This window comes from Schistocerca piceifrons, unplaced genomic scaffold, assembly GCF_021461385.2.
Source record: "Schistocerca piceifrons isolate TAMUIC-IGC-003096 unplaced genomic scaffold, iqSchPice1.1 HiC_scaffold_314, whole genome shotgun sequence".
Taxonomy (NCBI): domain Eukaryota; kingdom Metazoa; phylum Arthropoda; class Insecta; order Orthoptera; family Acrididae; genus Schistocerca; species Schistocerca piceifrons.
Genome location: NW_025728531.1, coordinates 22,186 through 39,386, shown reverse-complemented (window position 1 = coordinate 39,386; position 17,201 = coordinate 22,186). Strand labels below are relative to the sequence as shown.

The 17,201-nt window shown below is 54.7% G+C and overlaps 52 non-coding genes across 52 annotated transcripts; all 52 read right to left on the bottom strand.

Moving 5' to 3' along the window:
- Positions 1-86: 86 nt before the first annotated feature.
- On the bottom strand, positions 87-158 carry Trnae-cuc. The gene has a single exon. It is a non-coding gene; the product is annotated as a tRNA-Glu (tRNA).
- Positions 159-436: 278 nt separating this feature from the next.
- Positions 437-518, bottom strand: Trnal-cag. Its single transcript has one exon. It is a non-coding gene; the product is annotated as a tRNA-Leu (tRNA).
- An 80-nt stretch (positions 519-598) lies between these two features.
- On the bottom strand, positions 599-680 carry Trnal-aag. Its single transcript has one exon. It is a non-coding gene; the product is annotated as a tRNA-Leu (tRNA).
- A 287-nt stretch (positions 681-967) lies between these two features.
- Positions 968-1,039, bottom strand: Trnah-gug. Its single transcript has one exon. It is a non-coding gene; the product is annotated as a tRNA-His (tRNA).
- Positions 1,040-1,421: 382 nt separating this feature from the next.
- On the bottom strand, positions 1,422-1,493 carry Trnae-cuc. Its single transcript has one exon. It is a non-coding gene; the product is annotated as a tRNA-Glu (tRNA).
- A 278-nt stretch (positions 1,494-1,771) lies between these two features.
- On the bottom strand, positions 1,772-1,853 carry Trnal-cag. The gene has a single exon. It is a non-coding gene; the product is annotated as a tRNA-Leu (tRNA).
- Positions 1,854-1,933: 80 nt separating this feature from the next.
- Trnal-aag lies at positions 1,934-2,015 on the bottom strand. The gene has a single exon. It is a non-coding gene; the product is annotated as a tRNA-Leu (tRNA).
- Positions 2,016-2,302: 287 nt separating this feature from the next.
- Trnah-gug lies at positions 2,303-2,374 on the bottom strand. Its single transcript has one exon. It is a non-coding gene; the product is annotated as a tRNA-His (tRNA).
- Positions 2,375-2,756: 382 nt separating this feature from the next.
- Positions 2,757-2,828, bottom strand: Trnae-cuc. Its single transcript has one exon. It is a non-coding gene; the product is annotated as a tRNA-Glu (tRNA).
- Positions 2,829-3,106: 278 nt separating this feature from the next.
- Trnal-cag lies at positions 3,107-3,188 on the bottom strand. Its single transcript has one exon. It is a non-coding gene; the product is annotated as a tRNA-Leu (tRNA).
- Positions 3,189-3,268: 80 nt separating this feature from the next.
- On the bottom strand, positions 3,269-3,350 carry Trnal-aag. The gene has a single exon. It is a non-coding gene; the product is annotated as a tRNA-Leu (tRNA).
- Positions 3,351-3,637: 287 nt separating this feature from the next.
- Positions 3,638-3,709, bottom strand: Trnah-gug. The gene has a single exon. It is a non-coding gene; the product is annotated as a tRNA-His (tRNA).
- Positions 3,710-4,091: 382 nt separating this feature from the next.
- Positions 4,092-4,163, bottom strand: Trnae-cuc. The gene has a single exon. It is a non-coding gene; the product is annotated as a tRNA-Glu (tRNA).
- Positions 4,164-4,441: 278 nt separating this feature from the next.
- Positions 4,442-4,523, bottom strand: Trnal-cag. The gene has a single exon. It is a non-coding gene; the product is annotated as a tRNA-Leu (tRNA).
- An 80-nt stretch (positions 4,524-4,603) lies between these two features.
- Positions 4,604-4,685, bottom strand: Trnal-aag. Its single transcript has one exon. It is a non-coding gene; the product is annotated as a tRNA-Leu (tRNA).
- Positions 4,686-4,972: 287 nt separating this feature from the next.
- Positions 4,973-5,044, bottom strand: Trnah-gug. Its single transcript has one exon. It is a non-coding gene; the product is annotated as a tRNA-His (tRNA).
- Positions 5,045-5,426: 382 nt separating this feature from the next.
- On the bottom strand, positions 5,427-5,498 carry Trnae-cuc. Its single transcript has one exon. It is a non-coding gene; the product is annotated as a tRNA-Glu (tRNA).
- Positions 5,499-5,776: 278 nt separating this feature from the next.
- Positions 5,777-5,858, bottom strand: Trnal-cag. The gene has a single exon. It is a non-coding gene; the product is annotated as a tRNA-Leu (tRNA).
- Positions 5,859-5,938: 80 nt separating this feature from the next.
- Trnal-aag lies at positions 5,939-6,020 on the bottom strand. The gene has a single exon. It is a non-coding gene; the product is annotated as a tRNA-Leu (tRNA).
- A 287-nt stretch (positions 6,021-6,307) lies between these two features.
- Trnah-gug lies at positions 6,308-6,379 on the bottom strand. The gene has a single exon. It is a non-coding gene; the product is annotated as a tRNA-His (tRNA).
- A 382-nt stretch (positions 6,380-6,761) lies between these two features.
- Trnae-cuc lies at positions 6,762-6,833 on the bottom strand. The gene has a single exon. It is a non-coding gene; the product is annotated as a tRNA-Glu (tRNA).
- A 278-nt stretch (positions 6,834-7,111) lies between these two features.
- Trnal-cag lies at positions 7,112-7,193 on the bottom strand. Its single transcript has one exon. It is a non-coding gene; the product is annotated as a tRNA-Leu (tRNA).
- An 80-nt stretch (positions 7,194-7,273) lies between these two features.
- Positions 7,274-7,355, bottom strand: Trnal-aag. Its single transcript has one exon. It is a non-coding gene; the product is annotated as a tRNA-Leu (tRNA).
- A 287-nt stretch (positions 7,356-7,642) lies between these two features.
- On the bottom strand, positions 7,643-7,714 carry Trnah-gug. The gene has a single exon. It is a non-coding gene; the product is annotated as a tRNA-His (tRNA).
- Positions 7,715-8,096: 382 nt separating this feature from the next.
- On the bottom strand, positions 8,097-8,168 carry Trnae-cuc. The gene has a single exon. It is a non-coding gene; the product is annotated as a tRNA-Glu (tRNA).
- A 278-nt stretch (positions 8,169-8,446) lies between these two features.
- Positions 8,447-8,528, bottom strand: Trnal-cag. Its single transcript has one exon. It is a non-coding gene; the product is annotated as a tRNA-Leu (tRNA).
- Positions 8,529-8,608: 80 nt separating this feature from the next.
- Positions 8,609-8,690, bottom strand: Trnal-aag. The gene has a single exon. It is a non-coding gene; the product is annotated as a tRNA-Leu (tRNA).
- A 287-nt stretch (positions 8,691-8,977) lies between these two features.
- Positions 8,978-9,049, bottom strand: Trnah-gug. Its single transcript has one exon. It is a non-coding gene; the product is annotated as a tRNA-His (tRNA).
- Positions 9,050-9,431: 382 nt separating this feature from the next.
- Trnae-cuc lies at positions 9,432-9,503 on the bottom strand. Its single transcript has one exon. It is a non-coding gene; the product is annotated as a tRNA-Glu (tRNA).
- Positions 9,504-9,781: 278 nt separating this feature from the next.
- Trnal-cag lies at positions 9,782-9,863 on the bottom strand. The gene has a single exon. It is a non-coding gene; the product is annotated as a tRNA-Leu (tRNA).
- An 80-nt stretch (positions 9,864-9,943) lies between these two features.
- On the bottom strand, positions 9,944-10,025 carry Trnal-aag. The gene has a single exon. It is a non-coding gene; the product is annotated as a tRNA-Leu (tRNA).
- Positions 10,026-10,312: 287 nt separating this feature from the next.
- On the bottom strand, positions 10,313-10,384 carry Trnah-gug. Its single transcript has one exon. It is a non-coding gene; the product is annotated as a tRNA-His (tRNA).
- Positions 10,385-10,766: 382 nt separating this feature from the next.
- Positions 10,767-10,838, bottom strand: Trnae-cuc. The gene has a single exon. It is a non-coding gene; the product is annotated as a tRNA-Glu (tRNA).
- A 278-nt stretch (positions 10,839-11,116) lies between these two features.
- On the bottom strand, positions 11,117-11,198 carry Trnal-cag. Its single transcript has one exon. It is a non-coding gene; the product is annotated as a tRNA-Leu (tRNA).
- An 80-nt stretch (positions 11,199-11,278) lies between these two features.
- Trnal-aag lies at positions 11,279-11,360 on the bottom strand. The gene has a single exon. It is a non-coding gene; the product is annotated as a tRNA-Leu (tRNA).
- A 287-nt stretch (positions 11,361-11,647) lies between these two features.
- Positions 11,648-11,719, bottom strand: Trnah-gug. Its single transcript has one exon. It is a non-coding gene; the product is annotated as a tRNA-His (tRNA).
- A 382-nt stretch (positions 11,720-12,101) lies between these two features.
- Trnae-cuc lies at positions 12,102-12,173 on the bottom strand. The gene has a single exon. It is a non-coding gene; the product is annotated as a tRNA-Glu (tRNA).
- Positions 12,174-12,451: 278 nt separating this feature from the next.
- On the bottom strand, positions 12,452-12,533 carry Trnal-cag. The gene has a single exon. It is a non-coding gene; the product is annotated as a tRNA-Leu (tRNA).
- Positions 12,534-12,613: 80 nt separating this feature from the next.
- Trnal-aag lies at positions 12,614-12,695 on the bottom strand. Its single transcript has one exon. It is a non-coding gene; the product is annotated as a tRNA-Leu (tRNA).
- A 287-nt stretch (positions 12,696-12,982) lies between these two features.
- Positions 12,983-13,054, bottom strand: Trnah-gug. The gene has a single exon. It is a non-coding gene; the product is annotated as a tRNA-His (tRNA).
- A 382-nt stretch (positions 13,055-13,436) lies between these two features.
- On the bottom strand, positions 13,437-13,508 carry Trnae-cuc. The gene has a single exon. It is a non-coding gene; the product is annotated as a tRNA-Glu (tRNA).
- Positions 13,509-13,786: 278 nt separating this feature from the next.
- On the bottom strand, positions 13,787-13,868 carry Trnal-cag. Its single transcript has one exon. It is a non-coding gene; the product is annotated as a tRNA-Leu (tRNA).
- An 80-nt stretch (positions 13,869-13,948) lies between these two features.
- Positions 13,949-14,030, bottom strand: Trnal-aag. The gene has a single exon. It is a non-coding gene; the product is annotated as a tRNA-Leu (tRNA).
- A 287-nt stretch (positions 14,031-14,317) lies between these two features.
- On the bottom strand, positions 14,318-14,389 carry Trnah-gug. Its single transcript has one exon. It is a non-coding gene; the product is annotated as a tRNA-His (tRNA).
- Positions 14,390-14,771: 382 nt separating this feature from the next.
- On the bottom strand, positions 14,772-14,843 carry Trnae-cuc. The gene has a single exon. It is a non-coding gene; the product is annotated as a tRNA-Glu (tRNA).
- Positions 14,844-15,121: 278 nt separating this feature from the next.
- Positions 15,122-15,203, bottom strand: Trnal-cag. The gene has a single exon. It is a non-coding gene; the product is annotated as a tRNA-Leu (tRNA).
- An 80-nt stretch (positions 15,204-15,283) lies between these two features.
- Trnal-aag lies at positions 15,284-15,365 on the bottom strand. Its single transcript has one exon. It is a non-coding gene; the product is annotated as a tRNA-Leu (tRNA).
- A 287-nt stretch (positions 15,366-15,652) lies between these two features.
- On the bottom strand, positions 15,653-15,724 carry Trnah-gug. Its single transcript has one exon. It is a non-coding gene; the product is annotated as a tRNA-His (tRNA).
- Positions 15,725-16,106: 382 nt separating this feature from the next.
- On the bottom strand, positions 16,107-16,178 carry Trnae-cuc. The gene has a single exon. It is a non-coding gene; the product is annotated as a tRNA-Glu (tRNA).
- Positions 16,179-16,456: 278 nt separating this feature from the next.
- On the bottom strand, positions 16,457-16,538 carry Trnal-cag. The gene has a single exon. It is a non-coding gene; the product is annotated as a tRNA-Leu (tRNA).
- An 80-nt stretch (positions 16,539-16,618) lies between these two features.
- Trnal-aag lies at positions 16,619-16,700 on the bottom strand. Its single transcript has one exon. It is a non-coding gene; the product is annotated as a tRNA-Leu (tRNA).
- Positions 16,701-16,987: 287 nt separating this feature from the next.
- On the bottom strand, positions 16,988-17,059 carry Trnah-gug. The gene has a single exon. It is a non-coding gene; the product is annotated as a tRNA-His (tRNA).
- Positions 17,060-17,201: the final 142 nt, after the last annotated feature.

The window sequence follows — 17,201 nt, the reverse complement described above, 5'->3', positions numbered from 1 at the left end:
TTAACGTAGTTTTCTGCAAGCGTCAGCGGAGCGTCAGTCGAGCTAAGTCGGGACAAGTCGCATAAGAGGAGCAACAAAATGCGCATTTCCGGTACCGGGAATCGAACCCGGGCCTCCTGGGTGAGAGCCAGGTATCCTAGCCACTAGACCACACCGGATAACGACGCCAGGGCTCCTCCTGCGAACACAGCAAGCTATACACAATCTACTTGACGACAACGGCAAAAATTAGCGTTTCCACCTTATAGAACGTCGTGCTCTGGACACATTTCGTGGAGACGAACGCCAGCAATCGTGACACCAAACTGCGCCTGTGAATCCTGTCGTTGCACCACGCACTGTGCTGCTACGACAATTTAAGAAAGAGACGCTCACGGCTTGCCGCGCTGTTTTCGTCGCGGGTAATCAGTGCTACGGCTTCCGAGACAGAAAACATTGGCAGCGGTGGGATTCGAACCCACGCCTCCGAAGAGACTGGTGCCTGAAACCAGCGCCTTAGACCGCTCGGCCACGCTACCTACGCGCCACGGCGGTCACAGGAGCTGCGTTCTTACCCACGAGACCACACCGCAATGGCACAAAAACGAGAAGTAAAAATTGGCAGCGGTGGGATTCGAACCCACGCCTCCGAAGAGACTGGTGCCTTAAACCAGCGCCTTAGACCGCTCGGCCACGCTACCTGCGTCAGTGTTCTTCGCTTTTGTGGAAACAGTGCGCGACACAGCTCCCTGTTCTGCTGCAACTGGCTGCTCATCCATTGCACCTCAAACAACTGCCCTTTTCGAATAGAGATTAACTACACAGGCAGCTGCCCGCGCTCTGGTGCGGCGGCATTGCGTGTTGATAATGAACTGGTAGTGCCACCTGCAGCCTGCGGAACATGAGTGAAAAATGAAGAGGGCACTGTGATTTCAAACACTGAGTCACAATCGTCACTGCAGCGACAGCAAGGCAAAACTTTAAAATTTGCCGTGACCAGGATTCGAACCTGGGTTATTGCGGCCACAACGCAATGTCCTAACCACTAGACGATCACGGCCACGGAAGCACCGCCGAGAGCAGTTCTCGCGACTGCAAGTGGCGATGCACAGCAAAGCTCAGCCCACACACCACTGTGTCTCCCCACAGCTGTGTCAGACGCGGTCTCCATTACATGTATACTGGCAAGCGAACGTGTCTGCGCTGTTAGGACACTAAGCAGTGTGGTTAGCTGCATTCAACCCCCGTGGCAATGTCTTGCAGTCCTCCAGCTCTGTTGACCACAGGTAGGTGCCTCGATAAGAGGTGGATACATGTCGCATCGCTCTCGCCGTCACTTGTCACCACGAATCGTACTTAACGTAGTTTTCTGCAAGCGTCAGCGGAGCGTCAGTCGAGCTAAGTCGGGACAAGTCGCATAAGAGGAGCAACAAAATGCGCATTTCCGGTACCGGGAATCGAACCCGGGCCTCCTGGGTGAGAGCCAGGTATCCTAGCCACTAGACCACACCGGATAACGACGCCAGGGCTCCTCCTGCGAACACAGCAAGCTATACACAATCTACTTGACGACAACGGCAAAAATTAGCGTTTCCACCTTATAGAACGTCGTGCTCTGGACACATTTCGTGGAGACGAACGCCAGCAATCGTGACACCAAACTGCGCCTGTGAATCCTGTCGTTGCACCACGCACTGTGCTGCTACGACAATTTAAGAAAGAGACGCTCACGGCTTGCCGCGCTGTTTTCGTCGCGGGTAATCAGTGCTACGGCTTCCGAGACAGAAAACATTGGCAGCGGTGGGATTCGAACCCACGCCTCCGAAGAGACTGGTGCCTGAAACCAGCGCCTTAGACCGCTCGGCCACGCTACCTACGCGCCACGGCGGTCACAGGAGCTGCGTTCTTACCCACGAGACCACACCGCAATGGCACAAAAACGAGAAGTAAAAATTGGCAGCGGTGGGATTCGAACCCACGCCTCCGAAGAGACTGGTGCCTTAAACCAGCGCCTTAGACCGCTCGGCCACGCTACCTGCGTCAGTGTTCTTCGCTTTTGTGGAAACAGTGCGCGACACAGCTCCCTGTTCTGCTGCAACTGGCTGCTCATCCATTGCACCTCAAACAACTGCCCTTTTCGAATAGAGATTAACTACACAGGCAGCTGCCCGCGCTCTGGTGCGGCGGCATTGCGTGTTGATAATGAACTGGTAGTGCCACCTGCAGCCTGCGGAACATGAGTGAAAAATGAAGAGGGCACTGTGATTTCAAACACTGAGTCACAATCGTCACTGCAGCGACAGCAAGGCAAAACTTTAAAATTTGCCGTGACCAGGATTCGAACCTGGGTTATTGCGGCCACAACGCAATGTCCTAACCACTAGACGATCACGGCCACGGAAGCACCGCCGAGAGCAGTTCTCGCGACTGCAAGTGGCGATGCACAGCAAAGCTCAGCCCACACACCACTGTGTCTCCCCACAGCTGTGTCAGACGCGGTCTCCATTACATGTATACTGGCAAGCGAACGTGTCTGCGCTGTTAGGACACTAAGCAGTGTGGTTAGCTGCATTCAACCCCCGTGGCAATGTCTTGCAGTCCTCCAGCTCTGTTGACCACAGGTAGGTGCCTCGATAAGAGGTGGATACATGTCGCATCGCTCTCGCCGTCACTTGTCACCACGAATCGTACTTAACGTAGTTTTCTGCAAGCGTCAGCGGAGCGTCAGTCGAGCTAAGTCGGGACAAGTCGCATAAGAGGAGCAACAAAATGCGCATTTCCGGTACCGGGAATCGAACCCGGGCCTCCTGGGTGAGAGCCAGGTATCCTAGCCACTAGACCACACCGGATAACGACGCCAGGGCTCCTCCTGCGAACACAGCAAGCTATACACAATCTACTTGACGACAACGGCAAAAATTAGCGTTTCCACCTTATAGAACGTCGTGCTCTGGACACATTTCGTGGAGACGAACGCCAGCAATCGTGACACCAAACTGCGCCTGTGAATCCTGTCGTTGCACCACGCACTGTGCTGCTACGACAATTTAAGAAAGAGACGCTCACGGCTTGCCGCGCTGTTTTCGTCGCGGGTAATCAGTGCTACGGCTTCCGAGACAGAAAACATTGGCAGCGGTGGGATTCGAACCCACGCCTCCGAAGAGACTGGTGCCTGAAACCAGCGCCTTAGACCGCTCGGCCACGCTACCTACGCGCCACGGCGGTCACAGGAGCTGCGTTCTTACCCACGAGACCACACCGCAATGGCACAAAAACGAGAAGTAAAAATTGGCAGCGGTGGGATTCGAACCCACGCCTCCGAAGAGACTGGTGCCTTAAACCAGCGCCTTAGACCGCTCGGCCACGCTACCTGCGTCAGTGTTCTTCGCTTTTGTGGAAACAGTGCGCGACACAGCTCCCTGTTCTGCTGCAACTGGCTGCTCATCCATTGCACCTCAAACAACTGCCCTTTTCGAATAGAGATTAACTACACAGGCAGCTGCCCGCGCTCTGGTGCGGCGGCATTGCGTGTTGATAATGAACTGGTAGTGCCACCTGCAGCCTGCGGAACATGAGTGAAAAATGAAGAGGGCACTGTGATTTCAAACACTGAGTCACAATCGTCACTGCAGCGACAGCAAGGCAAAACTTTAAAATTTGCCGTGACCAGGATTCGAACCTGGGTTATTGCGGCCACAACGCAATGTCCTAACCACTAGACGATCACGGCCACGGAAGCACCGCCGAGAGCAGTTCTCGCGACTGCAAGTGGCGATGCACAGCAAAGCTCAGCCCACACACCACTGTGTCTCCCCACAGCTGTGTCAGACGCGGTCTCCATTACATGTATACTGGCAAGCGAACGTGTCTGCGCTGTTAGGACACTAAGCAGTGTGGTTAGCTGCATTCAACCCCCGTGGCAATGTCTTGCAGTCCTCCAGCTCTGTTGACCACAGGTAGGTGCCTCGATAAGAGGTGGATACATGTCGCATCGCTCTCGCCGTCACTTGTCACCACGAATCGTACTTAACGTAGTTTTCTGCAAGCGTCAGCGGAGCGTCAGTCGAGCTAAGTCGGGACAAGTCGCATAAGAGGAGCAACAAAATGCGCATTTCCGGTACCGGGAATCGAACCCGGGCCTCCTGGGTGAGAGCCAGGTATCCTAGCCACTAGACCACACCGGATAACGACGCCAGGGCTCCTCCTGCGAACACAGCAAGCTATACACAATCTACTTGACGACAACGGCAAAAATTAGCGTTTCCACCTTATAGAACGTCGTGCTCTGGACACATTTCGTGGAGACGAACGCCAGCAATCGTGACACCAAACTGCGCCTGTGAATCCTGTCGTTGCACCACGCACTGTGCTGCTACGACAATTTAAGAAAGAGACGCTCACGGCTTGCCGCGCTGTTTTCGTCGCGGGTAATCAGTGCTACGGCTTCCGAGACAGAAAACATTGGCAGCGGTGGGATTCGAACCCACGCCTCCGAAGAGACTGGTGCCTGAAACCAGCGCCTTAGACCGCTCGGCCACGCTACCTACGCGCCACGGCGGTCACAGGAGCTGCGTTCTTACCCACGAGACCACACCGCAATGGCACAAAAACGAGAAGTAAAAATTGGCAGCGGTGGGATTCGAACCCACGCCTCCGAAGAGACTGGTGCCTTAAACCAGCGCCTTAGACCGCTCGGCCACGCTACCTGCGTCAGTGTTCTTCGCTTTTGTGGAAACAGTGCGCGACACAGCTCCCTGTTCTGCTGCAACTGGCTGCTCATCCATTGCACCTCAAACAACTGCCCTTTTCGAATAGAGATTAACTACACAGGCAGCTGCCCGCGCTCTGGTGCGGCGGCATTGCGTGTTGATAATGAACTGGTAGTGCCACCTGCAGCCTGCGGAACATGAGTGAAAAATGAAGAGGGCACTGTGATTTCAAACACTGAGTCACAATCGTCACTGCAGCGACAGCAAGGCAAAACTTTAAAATTTGCCGTGACCAGGATTCGAACCTGGGTTATTGCGGCCACAACGCAATGTCCTAACCACTAGACGATCACGGCCACGGAAGCACCGCCGAGAGCAGTTCTCGCGACTGCAAGTGGCGATGCACAGCAAAGCTCAGCCCACACACCACTGTGTCTCCCCACAGCTGTGTCAGACGCGGTCTCCATTACATGTATACTGGCAAGCGAACGTGTCTGCGCTGTTAGGACACTAAGCAGTGTGGTTAGCTGCATTCAACCCCCGTGGCAATGTCTTGCAGTCCTCCAGCTCTGTTGACCACAGGTAGGTGCCTCGATAAGAGGTGGATACATGTCGCATCGCTCTCGCCGTCACTTGTCACCACGAATCGTACTTAACGTAGTTTTCTGCAAGCGTCAGCGGAGCGTCAGTCGAGCTAAGTCGGGACAAGTCGCATAAGAGGAGCAACAAAATGCGCATTTCCGGTACCGGGAATCGAACCCGGGCCTCCTGGGTGAGAGCCAGGTATCCTAGCCACTAGACCACACCGGATAACGACGCCAGGGCTCCTCCTGCGAACACAGCAAGCTATACACAATCTACTTGACGACAACGGCAAAAATTAGCGTTTCCACCTTATAGAACGTCGTGCTCTGGACACATTTCGTGGAGACGAACGCCAGCAATCGTGACACCAAACTGCGCCTGTGAATCCTGTCGTTGCACCACGCACTGTGCTGCTACGACAATTTAAGAAAGAGACGCTCACGGCTTGCCGCGCTGTTTTCGTCGCGGGTAATCAGTGCTACGGCTTCCGAGACAGAAAACATTGGCAGCGGTGGGATTCGAACCCACGCCTCCGAAGAGACTGGTGCCTGAAACCAGCGCCTTAGACCGCTCGGCCACGCTACCTACGCGCCACGGCGGTCACAGGAGCTGCGTTCTTACCCACGAGACCACACCGCAATGGCACAAAAACGAGAAGTAAAAATTGGCAGCGGTGGGATTCGAACCCACGCCTCCGAAGAGACTGGTGCCTTAAACCAGCGCCTTAGACCGCTCGGCCACGCTACCTGCGTCAGTGTTCTTCGCTTTTGTGGAAACAGTGCGCGACACAGCTCCCTGTTCTGCTGCAACTGGCTGCTCATCCATTGCACCTCAAACAACTGCCCTTTTCGAATAGAGATTAACTACACAGGCAGCTGCCCGCGCTCTGGTGCGGCGGCATTGCGTGTTGATAATGAACTGGTAGTGCCACCTGCAGCCTGCGGAACATGAGTGAAAAATGAAGAGGGCACTGTGATTTCAAACACTGAGTCACAATCGTCACTGCAGCGACAGCAAGGCAAAACTTTAAAATTTGCCGTGACCAGGATTCGAACCTGGGTTATTGCGGCCACAACGCAATGTCCTAACCACTAGACGATCACGGCCACGGAAGCACCGCCGAGAGCAGTTCTCGCGACTGCAAGTGGCGATGCACAGCAAAGCTCAGCCCACACACCACTGTGTCTCCCCACAGCTGTGTCAGACGCGGTCTCCATTACATGTATACTGGCAAGCGAACGTGTCTGCGCTGTTAGGACACTAAGCAGTGTGGTTAGCTGCATTCAACCCCCGTGGCAATGTCTTGCAGTCCTCCAGCTCTGTTGACCACAGGTAGGTGCCTCGATAAGAGGTGGATACATGTCGCATCGCTCTCGCCGTCACTTGTCACCACGAATCGTACTTAACGTAGTTTTCTGCAAGCGTCAGCGGAGCGTCAGTCGAGCTAAGTCGGGACAAGTCGCATAAGAGGAGCAACAAAATGCGCATTTCCGGTACCGGGAATCGAACCCGGGCCTCCTGGGTGAGAGCCAGGTATCCTAGCCACTAGACCACACCGGATAACGACGCCAGGGCTCCTCCTGCGAACACAGCAAGCTATACACAATCTACTTGACGACAACGGCAAAAATTAGCGTTTCCACCTTATAGAACGTCGTGCTCTGGACACATTTCGTGGAGACGAACGCCAGCAATCGTGACACCAAACTGCGCCTGTGAATCCTGTCGTTGCACCACGCACTGTGCTGCTACGACAATTTAAGAAAGAGACGCTCACGGCTTGCCGCGCTGTTTTCGTCGCGGGTAATCAGTGCTACGGCTTCCGAGACAGAAAACATTGGCAGCGGTGGGATTCGAACCCACGCCTCCGAAGAGACTGGTGCCTGAAACCAGCGCCTTAGACCGCTCGGCCACGCTACCTACGCGCCACGGCGGTCACAGGAGCTGCGTTCTTACCCACGAGACCACACCGCAATGGCACAAAAACGAGAAGTAAAAATTGGCAGCGGTGGGATTCGAACCCACGCCTCCGAAGAGACTGGTGCCTTAAACCAGCGCCTTAGACCGCTCGGCCACGCTACCTGCGTCAGTGTTCTTCGCTTTTGTGGAAACAGTGCGCGACACAGCTCCCTGTTCTGCTGCAACTGGCTGCTCATCCATTGCACCTCAAACAACTGCCCTTTTCGAATAGAGATTAACTACACAGGCAGCTGCCCGCGCTCTGGTGCGGCGGCATTGCGTGTTGATAATGAACTGGTAGTGCCACCTGCAGCCTGCGGAACATGAGTGAAAAATGAAGAGGGCACTGTGATTTCAAACACTGAGTCACAATCGTCACTGCAGCGACAGCAAGGCAAAACTTTAAAATTTGCCGTGACCAGGATTCGAACCTGGGTTATTGCGGCCACAACGCAATGTCCTAACCACTAGACGATCACGGCCACGGAAGCACCGCCGAGAGCAGTTCTCGCGACTGCAAGTGGCGATGCACAGCAAAGCTCAGCCCACACACCACTGTGTCTCCCCACAGCTGTGTCAGACGCGGTCTCCATTACATGTATACTGGCAAGCGAACGTGTCTGCGCTGTTAGGACACTAAGCAGTGTGGTTAGCTGCATTCAACCCCCGTGGCAATGTCTTGCAGTCCTCCAGCTCTGTTGACCACAGGTAGGTGCCTCGATAAGAGGTGGATACATGTCGCATCGCTCTCGCCGTCACTTGTCACCACGAATCGTACTTAACGTAGTTTTCTGCAAGCGTCAGCGGAGCGTCAGTCGAGCTAAGTCGGGACAAGTCGCATAAGAGGAGCAACAAAATGCGCATTTCCGGTACCGGGAATCGAACCCGGGCCTCCTGGGTGAGAGCCAGGTATCCTAGCCACTAGACCACACCGGATAACGACGCCAGGGCTCCTCCTGCGAACACAGCAAGCTATACACAATCTACTTGACGACAACGGCAAAAATTAGCGTTTCCACCTTATAGAACGTCGTGCTCTGGACACATTTCGTGGAGACGAACGCCAGCAATCGTGACACCAAACTGCGCCTGTGAATCCTGTCGTTGCACCACGCACTGTGCTGCTACGACAATTTAAGAAAGAGACGCTCACGGCTTGCCGCGCTGTTTTCGTCGCGGGTAATCAGTGCTACGGCTTCCGAGACAGAAAACATTGGCAGCGGTGGGATTCGAACCCACGCCTCCGAAGAGACTGGTGCCTGAAACCAGCGCCTTAGACCGCTCGGCCACGCTACCTACGCGCCACGGCGGTCACAGGAGCTGCGTTCTTACCCACGAGACCACACCGCAATGGCACAAAAACGAGAAGTAAAAATTGGCAGCGGTGGGATTCGAACCCACGCCTCCGAAGAGACTGGTGCCTTAAACCAGCGCCTTAGACCGCTCGGCCACGCTACCTGCGTCAGTGTTCTTCGCTTTTGTGGAAACAGTGCGCGACACAGCTCCCTGTTCTGCTGCAACTGGCTGCTCATCCATTGCACCTCAAACAACTGCCCTTTTCGAATAGAGATTAACTACACAGGCAGCTGCCCGCGCTCTGGTGCGGCGGCATTGCGTGTTGATAATGAACTGGTAGTGCCACCTGCAGCCTGCGGAACATGAGTGAAAAATGAAGAGGGCACTGTGATTTCAAACACTGAGTCACAATCGTCACTGCAGCGACAGCAAGGCAAAACTTTAAAATTTGCCGTGACCAGGATTCGAACCTGGGTTATTGCGGCCACAACGCAATGTCCTAACCACTAGACGATCACGGCCACGGAAGCACCGCCGAGAGCAGTTCTCGCGACTGCAAGTGGCGATGCACAGCAAAGCTCAGCCCACACACCACTGTGTCTCCCCACAGCTGTGTCAGACGCGGTCTCCATTACATGTATACTGGCAAGCGAACGTGTCTGCGCTGTTAGGACACTAAGCAGTGTGGTTAGCTGCATTCAACCCCCGTGGCAATGTCTTGCAGTCCTCCAGCTCTGTTGACCACAGGTAGGTGCCTCGATAAGAGGTGGATACATGTCGCATCGCTCTCGCCGTCACTTGTCACCACGAATCGTACTTAACGTAGTTTTCTGCAAGCGTCAGCGGAGCGTCAGTCGAGCTAAGTCGGGACAAGTCGCATAAGAGGAGCAACAAAATGCGCATTTCCGGTACCGGGAATCGAACCCGGGCCTCCTGGGTGAGAGCCAGGTATCCTAGCCACTAGACCACACCGGATAACGACGCCAGGGCTCCTCCTGCGAACACAGCAAGCTATACACAATCTACTTGACGACAACGGCAAAAATTAGCGTTTCCACCTTATAGAACGTCGTGCTCTGGACACATTTCGTGGAGACGAACGCCAGCAATCGTGACACCAAACTGCGCCTGTGAATCCTGTCGTTGCACCACGCACTGTGCTGCTACGACAATTTAAGAAAGAGACGCTCACGGCTTGCCGCGCTGTTTTCGTCGCGGGTAATCAGTGCTACGGCTTCCGAGACAGAAAACATTGGCAGCGGTGGGATTCGAACCCACGCCTCCGAAGAGACTGGTGCCTGAAACCAGCGCCTTAGACCGCTCGGCCACGCTACCTACGCGCCACGGCGGTCACAGGAGCTGCGTTCTTACCCACGAGACCACACCGCAATGGCACAAAAACGAGAAGTAAAAATTGGCAGCGGTGGGATTCGAACCCACGCCTCCGAAGAGACTGGTGCCTTAAACCAGCGCCTTAGACCGCTCGGCCACGCTACCTGCGTCAGTGTTCTTCGCTTTTGTGGAAACAGTGCGCGACACAGCTCCCTGTTCTGCTGCAACTGGCTGCTCATCCATTGCACCTCAAACAACTGCCCTTTTCGAATAGAGATTAACTACACAGGCAGCTGCCCGCGCTCTGGTGCGGCGGCATTGCGTGTTGATAATGAACTGGTAGTGCCACCTGCAGCCTGCGGAACATGAGTGAAAAATGAAGAGGGCACTGTGATTTCAAACACTGAGTCACAATCGTCACTGCAGCGACAGCAAGGCAAAACTTTAAAATTTGCCGTGACCAGGATTCGAACCTGGGTTATTGCGGCCACAACGCAATGTCCTAACCACTAGACGATCACGGCCACGGAAGCACCGCCGAGAGCAGTTCTCGCGACTGCAAGTGGCGATGCACAGCAAAGCTCAGCCCACACACCACTGTGTCTCCCCACAGCTGTGTCAGACGCGGTCTCCATTACATGTATACTGGCAAGCGAACGTGTCTGCGCTGTTAGGACACTAAGCAGTGTGGTTAGCTGCATTCAACCCCCGTGGCAATGTCTTGCAGTCCTCCAGCTCTGTTGACCACAGGTAGGTGCCTCGATAAGAGGTGGATACATGTCGCATCGCTCTCGCCGTCACTTGTCACCACGAATCGTACTTAACGTAGTTTTCTGCAAGCGTCAGCGGAGCGTCAGTCGAGCTAAGTCGGGACAAGTCGCATAAGAGGAGCAACAAAATGCGCATTTCCGGTACCGGGAATCGAACCCGGGCCTCCTGGGTGAGAGCCAGGTATCCTAGCCACTAGACCACACCGGATAACGACGCCAGGGCTCCTCCTGCGAACACAGCAAGCTATACACAATCTACTTGACGACAACGGCAAAAATTAGCGTTTCCACTTTATAGAACGTCGTGCTCTGGACACATTTCGTGGAGACGAACGCCAGCAATCGTGACACCAAACTGCGCCTGTGAATCCTGTCGTTGCACCACGCACTGTGCTGCTACGACAATTTAAGAAAGAGACGCTCACGGCTTGCCGCGCTGTTTTCGTCGCGGGTAATCAGTGCTACGGCTTCCGAGACAGAAAACATTGGCAGCGGTGGGATTCGAACCCACGCCTCCGAAGAGACTGGTGCCTGAAACCAGCGCCTTAGACCGCTCGGCCACGCTACCTACGCGCCACGGCGGTCACAGGAGCTGCGTTCTTACCCACGAGACCACACCGCAATGGCACAAAAACGAGAAGTAAAAATTGGCAGCGGTGGGATTCGAACCCACGCCTCCGAAGAGACTGGTGCCTTAAACCAGCGCCTTAGACCGCTCGGCCACGCTACCTGCGTCAGTGTTCTTCGCTTTTGTGGAAACAGTGCGCGACACAGCTCCCTGTTCTGCTGCAACTGGCTGCTCATCCATTGCACCTCAAACAACTGCCCTTTTCGAATAGAGATTAACTACACAGGCAGCTGCCCGCGCTCTGGTGCGGCGGCATTGCGTGTTGATAATGAACTGGTAGTGCCACCTGCAGCCTGCGGAACATGAGTGAAAAATGAAGAGGGCACTGTGATTTCAAACACTGAGTCACAATCGTCACTGCAGCGACAGCAAGGCAAAACTTTAAAATTTGCCGTGACCAGGATTCGAACCTGGGTTATTGCGGCCACAACGCAATGTCCTAACCACTAGACGATCACGGCCACGGAAGCACCGCCGAGAGCAGTTCTCGCGACTGCAAGTGGCGATGCACAGCAAAGCTCAGCCCACACACCACTGTGTCTCCCCACAGCTGTGTCAGACGCGGTCTCCATTACATGTATACTGGCAAGCGAACGTGTCTGCGCTGTTAGGACACTAAGCAGTGTGGTTAGCTGCATTCAACCCCCGTGGCAATGTCTTGCAGTCCTCCAGCTCTGTTGACCACAGGTAGGTGCCTCGATAAGAGGTGGATACATGTCGCATCGCTCTCGCCGTCACTTGTCACCACGAATCGTACTTAACGTAGTTTTCTGCAAGCGTCAGCGGAGCGTCAGTCGAGCTAAGTCGGGACAAGTCGCATAAGAGGAGCAACAAAATGCGCATTTCCGGTACCGGGAATCGAACCCGGGCCTCCTGGGTGAGAGCCAGGTATCCTAGCCACTAGACCACACCGGATAACGACGCCAGGGCTCCTCCTGCGAACACAGCAAGCTATACACAATCTACTTGACGACAACGGCAAAAATTAGCGTTTCCACCTTATAGAACGTCGTGCTCTGGACACATTTCGTGGAGACGAACGCCAGCAATCGTGACACCAAACTGCGCCTGTGAATCCTGTCGTTGCACCACGCACTGTGCTGCTACGACAATTTAAGAAAGAGACGCTCACGGCTTGCCGCGCTGTTTTCGTCGCGGGTAATCAGTGCTACGGCTTCCGAGACAGAAAACATTGGCAGCGGTGGGATTCGAACCCACGCCTCCGAAGAGACTGGTGCCTGAAACCAGCGCCTTAGACCGCTCGGCCACGCTACCTACGCGCCACGGCGGTCACAGGAGCTGCGTTCTTACCCACGAGACCACACCGCAATGGCACAAAAACGAGAAGTAAAAATTGGCAGCGGTGGGATTCGAACCCACGCCTCCGAAGAGACTGGTGCCTTAAACCAGCGCCTTAGACCGCTCGGCCACGCTACCTGCGTCAGTGTTCTTCGCTTTTGTGGAAACAGTGCGCGACACAGCTCCCTGTTCTGCTGCAACTGGCTGCTCATCCATTGCACCTCAAACAACTGCCCTTTTCGAATAGAGATTAACTACACAGGCAGCTGCCCGCGCTCTGGTGCGGCGGCATTGCGTGTTGATAATGAACTGGTAGTGCCACCTGCAGCCTGCGGAACATGAGTGAAAAATGAAGAGGGCACTGTGATTTCAAACACTGAGTCACAATCGTCACTGCAGCGACAGCAAGGCAAAACTTTAAAATTTGCCGTGACCAGGATTCGAACCTGGGTTATTGCGGCCACAACGCAATGTCCTAACCACTAGACGATCACGGCCACGGAAGCACCGCCGAGAGCAGTTCTCGCGACTGCAAGTGGCGATGCACAGCAAAGCTCAGCCCACACACCACTGTGTCTCCCCACAGCTGTGTCAGACGCGGTCTCCATTACATGTATACTGGCAAGCGAACGTGTCTGCGCTGTTAGGACACTAAGCAGTGTGGTTAGCTGCATTCAACCCCCGTGGCAATGTCTTGCAGTCCTCCAGCTCTGTTGACCACAGGTAGGTGCCTCGATAAGAGGTGGATACATGTCGCATCGCTCTCGCCGTCACTTGTCACCACGAATCGTACTTAACGTAGTTTTCTGCAAGCGTCAGCGGAGCGTCAGTCGAGCTAAGTCGGGACAAGTCGCATAAGAGGAGCAACAAAATGCGCATTTCCGGTACCGGGAATCGAACCCGGGCCTCCTGGGTGAGAGCCAGGTATCCTAGCCACTAGACCACACCGGATAACGACGCCAGGGCTCCTCCTGCGAACACAGCAAGCTATACACAATCTACTTGACGACAACGGCAAAAATTAGCGTTTCCACCTTATAGAACGTCGTGCTCTGGACACATTTCGTGGAGACGAACGCCAGCAATCGTGACACCAAACTGCGCCTGTGAATCCTGTCGTTGCACCACGCACTGTGCTGCTACGACAATTTAAGAAAGAGACGCTCACGGCTTGCCGCGCTGTTTTCGTCGCGGGTAATCAGTGCTACGGCTTCCGAGACAGAAAACATTGGCAGCGGTGGGATTCGAACCCACGCCTCCGAAGAGACTGGTGCCTGAAACCAGCGCCTTAGACCGCTCGGCCACGCTACCTACGCGCCAGGGCGGTCACAGGAGCTGCGTTCTTACCCACGAGACCACACCGCAATGGCACAAAAACGAGAAGTAAAAATTGGCAGCGGTGGGATTCGAACCCACGCCTCCGAAGAGACTGGTGCCTTAAACCAGCGCCTTAGACCGCTCGGCCACGCTACCTGCGTCAGTGTTCTTCGCTTTTGTGGAAACAGTGCGCGACACAGCTCCCTGTTCTGCTGCAACTGGCTGCTCATCCATTGCACCTCAAACAACTGCCCTTTTCGAATAGAGATTAACTACACAGGCAGCTGCCCGCGCTCTGGTGCGGCGGCATTGCGTGTTGATAATGAACTGGTAGTGCCACCTGCAGCCTGCGGAACATGAGTGAAAAATGAAGAGGGCACTGTGATTACAAACACTGAGTCACAATCGTCACTGCAGCGACAGCAAGGCAAAACTTTAAAATTTGCCGTGACCAGGATTCGAACCTGGGTTATTGCGGCCACAACGCAATGTCCTAACCACTAGACGATCACGGCCACGGAAGCACCGCCGAGAGCAGTTCTCGCGACTGCAAGTGGCGATGCACAGCAAAGCTCAGCCCACACACCACTGTGTCTCCCCACAGCTGTGTCAGACGCGGTCTCCATTACATGTATACTGGCAAGCGAACGTGTCTGCGCTGTTAGGACACTAAGCAGTGTGGTTAGCTGCATTCAACCCCCGTGGCAATGTCTTGCAGTCCTCCAGCTCTGTTGACCACAGGTAGGTGCCTCGATAAGAGGTGGATACATGTCGCATCGCTCTCGCCGTCACTTGTCACCACGAATCGTACTTAACGTAGTTTTCTGCAAGCGTCAGCGGAGCGTCAGTCGAGCTAAGTCGGGACAAGTCGCATAAGAGGAGCAACAAAATGCGCATTTCCGGTACCGGGAATCGAACCCGGGCCTCCTGGGTGAGAGCCAGGTATCCTAGCCACTAGACCACACCGGATAACGACGCCAGGGCTCCTCCTGCGAACACAGCAAGCTATACACAATCTACTTGACGACAACGGCAAAAATTAGCGTTTCCACCTTATAGAACGTCGTGCTCTGGACACATTTCGTGGAGACGAACGCCAGCAATCGTGACACCAAACTGCGCCTGTGAATCCTGTCGTTGCACCACGCACTGTGCTGCTACGACAATTTAAGAAAGAGACGCTCACGGCTTGCCGCGCTGTTTTCGTCGCGGGTAATCAGTGCTACGGCTTCCGAGACAGAAAACATTGGCAGCGGTGGGATTCGAACCCACGCCTCCGAAGAGACTGGTGCCTGAAACCAGCGCCTTAGACCGCTCGGCCACGCTACCTACGCGCCAGGGCGGTCACAGGAGCTGCGTTCTTACCCACGAGACCACACCGCAATGGCACAAAAACGAGAAGTAAAAATTGGCAGCGGTGGGATTCGAACCCACGCCTCCGAAGAGACTGGTGCCTTAAACCAGCGCCTTAGACCGCTCGGCCACGCTACCTGCGTCAGTGTTCTTCGCTTTTGTGGAAACAGTGCGCGACACAGCTCCCTGTTCTGCTGCAACTGGCTGCTCATCCATTGCACCTCAAACAACTGCCCTTTTCGAATAGAGATTAACTACACAGGCAGCTGCCCGCGCTCTGGTGCGGCGGCATTGCGTGTTGATAATGAACTGGTAGTGCCACCTGCAGCCTGCGGAACATGAGTGAAAAATGAAGAGGGCACTGTGATTTCAAACACTGAGTCACAATCGTCACTGCAGCGACAGCAAGGCAAAACTTTAAAATTTGCCGTGACCAGGATTCGAACCTGGGTTATTGCGGCCACAACGCAATGTCCTAACCACTAGACGATCACGGCCACGGAAGCACCGCCGAGAGCAGTTCTCGCGACTGCAAGTGGCGATGCACAGCAAAGCTCAGCCCACACACCACTGTGTCTCCCCACAGCTGTGTCAGACGCGGTCTCCATTACATGTATACTGGCAAGCGAACGTGTCTGCGCTGTTAGGACACTAAGCAGTGTGGTTAGCTGCATTCAACCCCCGTGGCAATGTCTTGCAGTCCTCCAGCTCTGTTGACCACAGGTAGGTGCCTCGATAAGAGGTGGATACATGTCGCATCGCTCTCGCCGTCACTTGTCACCACGAATCGTACTTAACGTAGTTTTCTGCAAGCGTCAGCGGAGCGTCAGTCGAGCTAAGTCGGGACAAGTCGCATAAGAGGAGCAACAAAATGCGCATTTCCGGTACCGGGAATCGAACCCGGGCCTCCTGGGTGAGAGCCAGGTATCCTAGCCACTAGACCACACCGGATAACGACGCCAGGGCTCCTCCTGCGAACACAGCAAGCTATACACAATCTACTTGACGACAACGGCAAAAATTAGCGTTTCCACCTTATAGAACGTCGTGCTCTGGACACATTTCGTGGAGACGAACGCCAGCAATCGTGACACCAAACTGCGCCTGTGAATCCTGTCGTTGCACCACGCACTGTGCTGCTACGACAATTTAAGAAAGAGACGCTCACGGCTTGCCGCGCTGTTTTCGTCGCGGGTAATCAGTGCTACGGCTTCCGAGACAGAAAACATTGGCAGCGGTGGGATTCGAACCCACGCCTCCGAAGAGACTGGTGCCTGAAACCAGCGCCTTAGACCGCTCGGCCACGCTACCTACGCGCCACGGCGGTCACAGGAGCTGCGTTCTTACCCACGAGACCACACCGCAATGGCACAAAAACGAGAAGTAAAAATTGGCAGCGGTGGGATTCGAACCCACGCCTCCGAAGAGACTGGTGCCTTAAACCAGCGCCTTAGACCGCTCGGCCACGCTACCTGCGTCAGTGTTCTTCGCTTTTGTGGAAACAGTGCGCGACACAGCTCCCTGTTCTGCTGCAACTGGCTGCTCATCCATTGCACCTCAAACAACTGCCCTTTTCGAATAGAGATTAACTACACAGGCAGCTGCCCGCGCTCTGGTGCGGCGGCATTGCGTGTTGATAATGAACTGGTAGTGCCACCTGCAGCCTGCGGAACATGAGTGAAAAATGAAGAGGGCACTGTGATTTCAAACACTGAGTCACAATCGTCACTGCAGCGACAGCAAGGCAAAACTTTAAAATTTGCCGTGACCAGGATTCGAACCTGGGTTATTGCGGCCACAACGCAATGTCCTAACCACTAGACGATCACGGCCACGGAAGCACCGCCGAGAGCAGTTCTCGCGACTGCAAGTGGCGATGCACAGCAAAGCTCAGCCCACACACCACTGTGTCTCCCCACAGCTGTGTCAGACGCGGTCTCCATTACATGTATACTGGCAAGCGAACGTGTCTGC